Source organism: Labrus bergylta, chromosome 10 (genome assembly GCF_963930695.1).
Source record: "Labrus bergylta chromosome 10, fLabBer1.1, whole genome shotgun sequence".
Classification (NCBI taxonomy): domain Eukaryota; kingdom Metazoa; phylum Chordata; class Actinopteri; order Labriformes; family Labridae; genus Labrus; species Labrus bergylta.
In genome coordinates, this window is record NC_089204.1 from 1,632,507 (window position 1) to 1,644,602 (window position 12,096).

Below are 12,096 nucleotides of genomic sequence, written 5' to 3' on the forward strand. Positions count from 1 at the left end.
AAAACAGAGCCAACACCTCTCTGATAAAGACAGCTTAATGTCATAAAAGCCCTTGACAAAAAATGTTACCTTTCTGTTACAGAGCCTCCAGATGTTGTTTTATAGGTTTGAAGTTTTTCAGGATGTTTCAGGATGTGACATTGCCATTTCAAAATGTGTGTTTGTACCTGAACTGTGAGCTGCTCCGGTACTGACTTCATCCACGGAAACAACACAGCTAAAAAAGATTCACAGGATAAGCTGTTAACGTTCACATCAAGGAGACTTTCATTTAGATTAAAAACAGGAAAGGTATCAGTTGACTAACACATATGCTGTGAGGAAAATACAGAGGGGAATATATATTTGTATACACACACACATTTTACATTATCACTGCAAGTAACCTCCATCCATTCATATTCACAATGACATCAACATCTTTAGAACTTCATGACTGAAATACAAAAACCTGATTCTTCACTCTGACGTAAAATACAAATGAACTCTTCAAAAGCTAGAAAAGAGCCAAGGCCACAGAGGGAGTTTGTGTGTATTTCTATCCTTGTGAGACCAATCTGTCCCTGAATAGACCCTCACCTCGTACGTCAGCACAGAAAACTCCTCATCTTCTCTGCAGCGTCTTTCCTCAAGCACTCTGACGAGTTCCTCCTCTTCTTTCTCCTGTGGGCATGTGAGCCTCCGGCCTCTGATAACCTGAAACACAAGACGGTCGGATGGAAAAACACGAGTCAATACCTACTGTCAGTCAGCCTGCAACACACAACTGAGGGGGACAAAGCGCCAGAGAGACAAGCTTAAAACTGGTTAAAAGCTAAAAAAAAAAACCATGCCAAAGACATTCAAATATAGGCTTAAGAAAGGCTAACGACTAACCAATGGTTAATAGCTCATATTACTGGCTAAATATAGGCAAAAAACTAAAGACATGCTAATAGCTAACAGCTAAAAATACTGGTCAAATATAGACAAATAGTTGAAAACAGGCTTAAGTCAGTAAACAGGCTAAAAGCGATAATCAAACATCAAAGATAAACCAACAACTCAAAAAAAAACAAAAAACAGCTAGCTTTTTAAGATGCATGCCAAAGACCATCTTAAAGCTTAAACATATCTTGAACAGATTACAGCCCAAAACACAAGCTACGCAAAGTCAGAACCTGATTACACGGACTAATCCTGCATTTATGTTGGGTTTGAATAACAGGAAAACCGTTTTCTGACTGGGAAAATTCATGCTACCACCCCTCAGAACAGCTTCTCAGAAAGTCCCATAATGTGATGTTATTGTATTGAGTAGACTGAATTAACTTATATTATGAAAGAACATGGCAGATCAAAGTAATAGTTAATGTTAAAGTTACCTTGACTGAGAATTCAAGATTCAGGAATTCAGACTTAAATTACGAGATGAAGGCTGAAGTGAAGCTTTAAACTCAATATACAGAATAAAACAGTGATGTCCTGCCCTTGCTGCACAATGGTTTACGTAGTTGGGTTGTTGGGTCCAATAAGTGCCATGTGGTATATGATAGGTGGATTATTTGAGTTGTCATTACCTGGCTAACTCCTACAAACAGAGCCTGTGGTCTGCTGAATGTGACCATACAGTTTGGGTTGTGTTGGCCAATTGGCCATATGGTAGGTTATGTAACTTATTATCAGTAGGGCATAATTGGGATGAGGGGTTTCTTCACTGAGCGTTTATCCTTTTCACAAGGGCACATGATTATTATGTTTGATTCAAATACAAAAACATACAATCAGACCAAAACTTCTTTCATAAAATATAATATATATATAAATAAGTTAAAAGCTACAGGCTTAGCTAAACATCTCAAAGTGAGGCTTATGTGATGAGACTGTGATACACACCAAAAGGCTAAAACAAAAAAATATATATTAAAGAAATAAAGATGAACAAATAACACTAAAACGTCTATATTGACAGGAAATGGATGAATTGCAAACAGAGAAGCTAAAATGCCAAATTGCACGGGCTACAGCTTAAAGACACTGGCACGGGGAAAGAATCAGGTCAAACACGCAGCACAGGGTTTAGCCAAGTTAACCTCTCAATTACCAGCTGTCAGGAATATGTTTACATTCTAATTAAATAAACCGTTAGGCAAACAAGTGTAATTACCACCGCTTCATATCAATACACAACAACTCCCAGAACCCTCGTGTGTTTTATTAAATCCTCAATGATGCTAATGTTGGACATTTTAACAACTTGTGTTCCAGAGTCACGGTAACCATTTACAGCGGATTCATTTTCATAAAACTATCTGAATTCAGCACTAGTGTAAACTCTTCCCTGTGCACATCCTCAGCTGAGTCAGTGTTGGGTGACTGCTGTCGGTCTATTGGATGAACCTGTTGGCCTCATTCAGACTGAAACTACCCGCTGCCTTAAAGCTGGAGATTCTAGATAATCAGCAGACCTGTACCCCTTCACACGCTGGAACACAGAGACCTCCTCACCCGACTGAAACTGTGACCCAACAGAGATCACATTCATTGATTTAGATTTAACCAAACACGGTGCTTATGTGAATGCTAATAAATATCTGAATCACGTGTGAATCAATTATATTATAATGGATAAAAAATATACAGTACATGTATTTTTTTTAAATTGATGACTGTTATTGAGCATTTTGTGTTTCCTTGTGTCTCTTGTAACACAATTTATGATTTTCATTTAGGAATAAGACTCTGAAAAATGTGAATGAAGTAGAACAAAAAAGCGATCAATGTAGACGGTGAAGGTAATTATCAGTTTGGAAAGTGTCAAGGAGTTTGTGGGATTCACGGTGTGTAAGTCCTGACTTTAAAAATAAACCAGACAACAGGAGGATCACACCAACTCACAAGCTTCAGTTTCAATCTGGGCACTAACCGGCTGCAGCCTCCTGCCACGCACACACACCGACACACTGATGAAGACACACACAGCTTTATCAGTGTGTCAGTGTGTGTGTGTGTGTTTGTGTCAACTGAGTCACCACAGTCTGTTTCTCAGGGAGAACGACTCAATGATGCGTCTCTGAAAAGGAGAGAATCATCCCGATGACAACCTGAACAGCTCGCTCACCTCTCACTGAAGGTCAAACTGTAGCAGATGGCATGCTGGGAAATCCTCACAGAGGACTGTCTGTGTGGTCTCTATCTGTCTGGCTGTCCGTCTGTTACATAACTTAGTGATATCTTTCGATTTTGATCAACTGCCGGTTAATGCAGCTTTGCTTGGAGGGAAATTTCTTTTTTTCTGTAGACTTATTTTTGTCATAATTCAAAGTGTTGATAAACCAGATGGTACAGAGCAGCAGTGAAAATCATTTATGAGTTAATTATCAGGTCAGAACAGTTGGCTATGTTTCTGCTCTGTTTATAAATCAGCTGCTTATCATCTTGGTTAAGCATATCAATAACCTCAGTTATTGACCAAATCAGGATTTAGTCATTTGACTTAAGTTTGCTGTTATTGCCAAAAGAAAAAAATAATATAAGTGGGTCAAAAGAAAGCTAAGAAGAAGTTTTTATAAGGTCAATAGCGTAGATGGTAAATATTAATGGACGAGCCTGAGTGACGTCACACATCTGTTACTGGAGGGGGTTTGACCAACTGATGGATAACATTCTGCCCCCAAATGGTGTGGGCACATGATATCAGACCAATTGAGTTGTTTGACCAGTCTGGAAACATCTTCATTTTCTACTGTAAAAACTGTTTTTTTTTTCTTCAATGGGGTGTGTGTGTGACTTCCTGTGCTTCTGCAGCCAGCCTTAAGCAGACACTCAATGAACTGCAGGATTTCACACTTCCGCATCGGCTTCATTTTTCAACACTGGAGGCTTCCTCTAGGTCAATAGATAATATACTGAAGGAAATTAAGCCCCTCACCAGAACAGCAATTGTCCAATTAAAGCTCAGCAACAGTTATTAGTGACAGTGTGATATCATTTGTGTTTGAGTGATAATTGTATATTAAATATATTCATCCCATAAGGACACAAGAATACACTTTAGACTTTATTGTCCCCATGGGGAAATTCTTCACAGCACCGTTACTGTCAACAGAGACAATTTCCACAAAAGAACATACATACACAAAACACAGAGTGTAACACATACAGAGTTAAACAACAGTCAAAAGTTCCCACTCTGGCCTGTTCAGCGAGGCCTTCATGTTTAGGGCCGCTGTAACAGCAGGGGTCAGGCTCCGCCCCCAGGTGAGCCTTTCTGCACCTCAGTACTCTTAACCTCCATCCTGAGGGAAGTGGGGTGAGGCGGGTGTTATGTGAGGAAAACCAGAAGACACTGACACCAAAGAGGTTAAGAGAGGCCAAACAACACACCATGTTGACTGACACGGTTCAGTAAAATTATTGCATTTTGCACAAATATGACTCTGCAAAGCGTCTTCGGCCTGATGTTTACAAACTGTTGCATGTGGAGAATGTGGATGTGCATTCAACTGTTGTCATGATATCCACGGGCTGTGGCTAAATGGAGATTAACAAGGAAAGAAACTACTTTTTGGCATAATATGTATTTATTTGTTTATATGCAACCCAGGGACAAAACTTGGGTTAGATGACTTTTTGCACCCGGTATAGCTCCTACAGCTGAGACAAGGATGACATGGATAACAATACAGCCTAACGTTATGTTAAATCTGTTATGAAATATGTCTGTAGGGTTGTACACTCTCTTTGGCTTCATCTGTCACTGTCCTCTTCCTTTTAGCCTTAGTCAGTGTATCAAACAGTACAGAGGCAGGCTAACAGGCTTCTTCTTATAACTGAAGGTTTTTGTTTGAACTAGTGCCATAAAGCCACACACACTTCTCACAAGATGACCTTGGCCTGCTTCCAAAGTTACATATGTTACAGTGCAGCTAACAGGCGATCGGGCCACGCTGTAGACATGGGAGAGACATCATTCTCCCTGTTTAAAGTTATTATTAATAGTATTTCTTTACTGCTCAAGCATGTATAAGACAAAGAGAGGTTTGTAACGAGATGGAAAGTTGTTCTGTTCCTTTATACCCTTGTTTGGTCCTGCCCCTCCGGTCGACATAGGGGTGAAAATAACACATTCTAATACACGTCTGTCACAGAGGGGCAAAGGGCAAGTTAAATCCTGAGATAAGACAAGTAACAATTCAGTGTCACTGAAAGTGCTGTTGTTGAAACAGAGGGCCAGACATGAGGCAGCAGACAATGACTAATAAGCACGTTGAGGTGAAAGCAGTTGGTGAACAGGTTCCCATGGGGGTTGAGGTTAGAACAAACAAAGGGTCAAGGTAAGTAAATTAAATGCAAAGTCATTTTCCTCAACATGGTGTCATACAGATATACAGACATTCAAGTCTGAATCATGATTTTTTTTAAATGAAAAGAAATACAGGCATAACATAAAACTGAGAATCATATTACTCAGGAATTAGGCATGATCAATAAGACAATAATCTCCTTTACAGGAAATATTGAGTTTGCCAATAAACCTTTCCCGTCTGGAAGGGCACTAATATAATACTTGGCCATGCTGATACTTTGGGTTTCTTATCTCGCTTGCAGACATTTGTCAACATTTTATCAACTGGTAACATACTGTTTCCCCCTCCATTTGGTTGCTTTTCAGAGTATGATGCATAGCACTTTGTCTAAGGGTGAGCACATCTTTTGGTTTATAAATGAAGTGTCTCTATTCCACTTTGTCAGAAAACCGAAAGTCTAACTTTCTGTTGATTTACTGCTTTACCAACGCACTATTTGACTTAAGCACAGAGGTTCTCACCTTAAAAACCTTTGTGCTAAGTTTTGCAAGTTTTCATCAAAGAATACAAAACATTGTTAATTTGGGTGACTTTTTATTCAGACCTTTCACTTCAGGCTACTCCAGAGCCTTGGCTCTGTGGTAGAGTGCATTGCTTTAAAAAAATGATATCGTAACCCTTGGATGGAGCAATGCCAGCATGTGTTCTCTCAAACATTTTAGTGGGGATGAACACTGTCTCTTTCCCTTCTTAAAGTCTACTTCAGGGTGTGTTGCTGTTCACTGCTTCAGTTAGTCATTATATCATCTTGTCGGTAAAGCCACAGGTCTTCCAAATACTGAGAATTCAAGTCTGTCTAATTTATCAAAGAATATTTTAGTTTCAAGGGGAAAATATTGTTTCTTCAAATGCGTTGGTGTAAATTGGGGAGTTGAGCAGGCGCCCCATGTACATTAACTGGTAGCTGGTTGGACCCCCCCCGGCCTGTGACCATTTGGTGAATTTCTATCCCAGTCTCTCTTCCCTACATTTCTATGATTCTTCAACTGTTAAATCCGAAAAGGTTTCCCTTTTCTCCTCAAAACCGAACTGAATGTTGGGAGTGTGCACATGTACAAGCTAACCAATTCAAGGTGTGTTGGAATCCATTTACAGAAAATTGAGGGCATTTTCATCATGCTCAAGCATGTTCACATAGTCTTATGATGATTCAGGTGTATGTGGAATTAACCATGGGAACAGATACACAGTATGTGGCTTCTTTCAACCTTCCTGTGTTCCATATACAAGTTACAAAATCAACTGCAATAAATAAACAAATGTTTCAGAGTGGATATGATCTATTACACTGCTGTGCTTCATGTTGTACACAATCCTTGTTGTGTTTGCATCATGTCCTTACTGAAGCCAAAATACCTTTTGAAACCACTAAATTGGCACCAATGTATCTGAAGCTAGCTGATAGTTAGCTGTACCTTCATCTGACTGCATCAAAAAGAAGATATCCTTTATTAATCTCATGACAGGAAATTACTTTGACACTGTCTTTGATACATGCTACACACACAGGCTAAAACTGCACATGCATGCACAGGATGCTACGGCCATGCACTAATGGAGAGATGTCACACTGAAGGGCTGCATGGTGCCTTGCTCAAGGGCACCTCAGCAGTGCTTAGTAAATGAACTGGCACCTCTCCAGCTACCAGACCAATTTCTAGATTTGGTCCACACCGGGACTAGAATCCTCCAGTTACCAGCTCCAAGTCACTACAGACTGAGCTACTGCCGCCCCAAGCAATCGACTGATTGTTAAAGCAACGCCGATATACCCGGGCCTCAGTCAAACAGGTGAAATGTGCAACAATGACAACGCAATTTATTGTGCATCCCTGATACGTATACATGTTTCTTGATTTGTGTGCACACCTATTTCGGAACCTTAATAAACACAGAAATTAAGAGATTATATACCACTGTTTTTAAACCTAAATGATCAAGTAGACTTTTTTATTTAAAGGGATATGTGTCGCATACAGACACAGTTATTTGAACACCAACTGGTATACACATTACTTCAGTATTATGAGTATTAACTGCACTTTTGAATGCAATTTAAGTACTTTTATTTTAAATAAGTTATAAACTGACCCAGAGTTAAATTTTCTATTTGTTGTCCACACAGCAGAGGAAGAGGCTGACATCCACCACGAGAGTCACCCTACCCATAATCCTCTCTGGGCAAAGATAAACCCCTGTGCCATGTAATCCAACGCGCACGCGTTGGATCCCCCCCCCCCCTTAGGCAAGACACTTAACCCTGAATTGCTCACGTCTTGGCCAAAAAATTGCACTTGAACACACCGCAAAGACTACAGCCAGCGGCCAACCACTATGTACGTTCAGTGCGGGCTTGAGAGGAAATACCTCTCCATGCCAGCAGGCGGCAGTAGTCTGTAATCGCCATTCCAAAAAAGTGAAACCCGAAGAGGACGAGGACGGAGAAGCCTGCGGATAAATAAACCGTTGTTATGATACGAGAAGAGCATTTTCACCACTCATAATATAGGTACTTCTAATCAAGAATAATCTGATAAAAAGTTGAAAGTGGCACTGGTGTTGTCAGCCCTTTGTATTTTAGTGGAACAATAACAGAAGAGGCGTGCATCAACACTCGTAAGGTGCTTTGCATTTACCATATACCGTTTAATGTTGGTGTGAAGAGAACAGAAAAAGAGGCTGTCCAAGTGCCTGCATTTAGGTATTCTTGCATAAAGGATTGGGAATGCACAGTATCATTACACAGGACGTGTACATACTCATGTTAACAGACTTGATATTCCCCGTTGCACCATCACCTTTGTTAACCGGAACACAACCTACGCTGAACTTGCTTCACAGTCTGACATCAGGAATCATCTGACCCTGATGTCTTAAGATAAATTAAACCTAAAAGCTGGTCTGATAATAATGTTGTTGCTTCATGTGCTACTGGATTTTGTAGCTTTCAGCTTAGACAGTGTGAGACATACAAGGTTGTTAAGTTTTGCTGAAACTTTTTGTCTGACACCATCAGACAAACGTGTTTTTCTGACATATCCGCCGCCAGCACCGAGGGGCCACGCGGCCTCGGGTGCGGGGATCTCAAAACCGGTAATGATCCAACCATCATTTGATATATACTTGCATGTACAACCCAAACACTGATTATCCAGTCAACTCACTCAGGTCCATGCAGTAATACATCTATGACACACATTACAATCACACATCTATTATTTGATGGGAAAAAGGACACTTTGAAACAATTTAAGTGAACTAGTTTATGAGTACAGTACTAGCAGTAAGTCCAGAGTAAAACAATTAGAACAGAGAGTAACAGAAACAAAGAAAACCTGGACAGAGAGGGCAAGTCAAGGACGTGTTGAGAGATCACGTATCATGTCTTCTAAACTCATAAATAAAACATGAACAACATTTGCTCTGTTTTCCCAAATAAAGTCGACCAATGACAAATAGACAAAAACAACACGTCAAACCAGGACCAGAAGTGACCCAGATCTTCACCTTCAGTCCTATCAAATACTAAATAAACTCCACGTAAAACACAAACACACAACAGCCTTCAAAAACACCCAATTTCTCCCTCGTCCTCCTTTTCCTACCTTGTCATCCCTCCTCGAATGCCTCCTTATGATATCATCCACTTTTACTTCTTTCTCTTGCTGAACTCCCTCACTGCCTCCATCTGTTAATTCCATTTCCTCTTTTTCTTCTTTCTCTACCATGATCCTGTCTCTTCCTCTGTCAAAAACCCTGTTTGAGCCAAACGGTCGGGTACACATTTCTGGGCGTTTCCACTGTCAAATGTTGGGACCAAAATATACAATATGTACCATCCTACTTTTTGGCTAGCTTGCTGCTAGGGTGCTAGCGTATCAATCAGACCCTATAGTCTAGAGCAAGACACACAACAGTCAGTTGATTGGTCAAGAGAATCGTCACTTCCTGTGTGACAGCAGTAATAAAGGACAAAAACAAAACTTTCCCTGTGTAAATACCTCTTGGATTTCGAGTCATTTCAGGGCTGATTTTATTTTTGGCAACTAATTACAGCACGCAGCACTGCCATGAACGACCTCGGGGAAAAAAATCTCTGCTCGATGTCCTCCATTGTTGCAGTTTGTTTGCTGTGTTGCTTTCTTCTTGTTCTTCATTGAATTTATTGGCGGGCTACACTGTGTCACACTGCTATCATGTCACGCTGTTACGTAGCTGACATGGCTTACACAGTAATGGTAAGGCTGGCTGTGGAAAGGCAGAATATCTGAGTGAGCTGATGTCTGAACGCGGCAGCATATACTCTGGAGATTTCAACTCGAGCCAATAGAAAGAGAATGACGTTTATATAGTGACTGTCTAAAGTGTCTGTACGCGACCACTACGATCTCCGTGCTCTAATTGAACATCTTCATTCTGTTTTCTGTTCGTCAGTATGTTGTTCTCCTCTCTTTAGTGGATGTTGTCATTCCATTGGATTACACATAGCATTGATATAAAGACAAATATTCTCATTATAACGTTGTGTAGTGGACTCTGTTGCGTTGGCCGCTACTTCCACGTTGTTTATTTACGTCACGTCTTACCTCAGGAAATCCCCCGCGCCCCCTCCCCTCTATCAGGGATAGTCCCCCCCTCCCCTCTATCAGGGATAGTCCCCCCCTCCCCTCTGACAGGGAAAGTCCCCCGCTGTGAGGAGCATATGTGAACGACTAGGTCGGGAGAATCTCCGGAGCGTTCCTCCAGTAATTATCTAGATATTATCTGGAGTGTAGATGTGAAAACGGCTTGTGAGTTCTGGCGCTCATGGAGCCAGCCTCGAGCCTTGATTATCTGCAGGATTTAGCACTTCTGCATTGGCTTCATTTTTCCACACCAGAGGTTGCCGCTTGGGCTAAACCTACTACTTTGTTATTCACGTCTTTGCTTTTCCTTTTGTTTCCTTGGCTCTCACTTCCACATCATTGCCTTTGTGATCCATTTACCTCTTTCCTCCACACTACCTCCATCTTTCCTTCTCCAACTGCCCATGTTCAACCCAGGACCTCCTCCGTTGCTTCTTTATTTCCTTTATCACAGTTTCCTTCAGGAGCTCATTCCAACCTTAACCAGACAGTTTAAATTAATAACGGAGTCGTGCACCTGGCCTGAGGTTGAGGAGGTGGGTCAGTCTGCACTGGCTCTGTAGATCCAGCCGGATACTGCTGACTCAGTTCTGAGGAACATTTCTGCTCCACTGGAGCAAACACGAGACAACTTGACTTTAATAAAAAATACATGTGGACCATTTCTTCACATAAAAACCTCCTGCAGCTGAAAACTGAAGAATAAAACACTGTCTGGGTGCTCGTCATCCTTCAGCTTTAACTACTGTTGTTCTTTACAACACAGGAGCTCTCAGTATCTCAATGCTCTGCTCTCTCATTCCAAGATGGCGGCGCCCTGCTCGGCTGCGGCTGCAGTGGTTCGTGATAGCAACAGGAATATAATGGCAAATAACCCAGTCAGTTCTGATAATTTCACAGTGAACCTGCAGCGTAGTTACTCTAAAGTAATATACGAACGCCAGGCAATTTTAGTTTTAGCTAAATCAAACAGTTTCAGACTGGCAGATGCGACTACTCTGGACCTTCTACATAGCCTCGGAATACTACGCCGGCTACATCCAGCGGCCTGTGAAGCAGCGGAGCCTCGTACCAGCGGTGTCCGCCAGCGGAGGAGACGGAAGCGGTGTGACCGGAAGCAAAAACGGGGATGCTGAGCGGGGCTAACAACCAAGCTAAAAGCTAAGCCGCACAGAACGCCGCTTCCTTCCATCATGCTTTCTAATGTCCGCTCCCTGGAGAACAAACTGGACTACCTGAAGCTGGATTTAACTGCAAAGAGGGAGATGAGAGACTGCTGCGCCATATTTCTCACAGAAACGTGGCTGAAACCATCCGTTCCAGATGAGGCAGTTAGCATAGAGGGGGTAACATTATTTCGGTTGGATAGGAGCAGCTCTCTCACTGGTAAATCCCGAGGCGGCGGTGTTTGCATATACACCAACAACAACTGGTGCAACAACGGTGAGATAGTCTCATGTCACCGCTCTCCTGATGTAGAACCACTGACTATAAAATGCAGGCCTTTTTATTTACCCCGGGAATTCACTGTTATGATCTTCACAGCAGTGTACATTCCTTCCAGTGCAAACACCAGAGAAGCCCTGAATGTTTTATTCCGCTCCATCAGTGAACTGCAGTCTACACATTCAGAGGGAGTTTTCATTGTTGCAGGGGACTTTAATCAGGCCAACATGAAAACTGTTTTTCCTCATTTCCATCAATATGTGGATTTTGCAACCAGGGGTGGGCGCACGCTGGACCTGGCCTACAGCAACATCAAGAAGACATTCAAGGCTGCACCCCGCCCCCACCTTGGCTCCTCAGACCATCTCTCCGTGATGCTAATTCCAGCATACAAGCCCTGCTGATCAGGAAAAAACCCACAGTGAAGCAGGTGAGGGCCTGGCCTGAGGGAGCTATGGAAGCATTACAGGACTGCTTTGAATGCACGGACTGGGACATGTTCAAGGCGGCTGCTACGGACAATCACCAGACATGTGTGGAGGAGTATGCCGAGTCTGTGTCTGCATACATTCAGAAGTGCATGGAAGATGTTAGTGTGATCAAGAACATCTCCACACGGGCCAACGAGAAACCCTGGATGACTAGTGAGGTACGTGCAATGCTGAAAGCCCGTAACG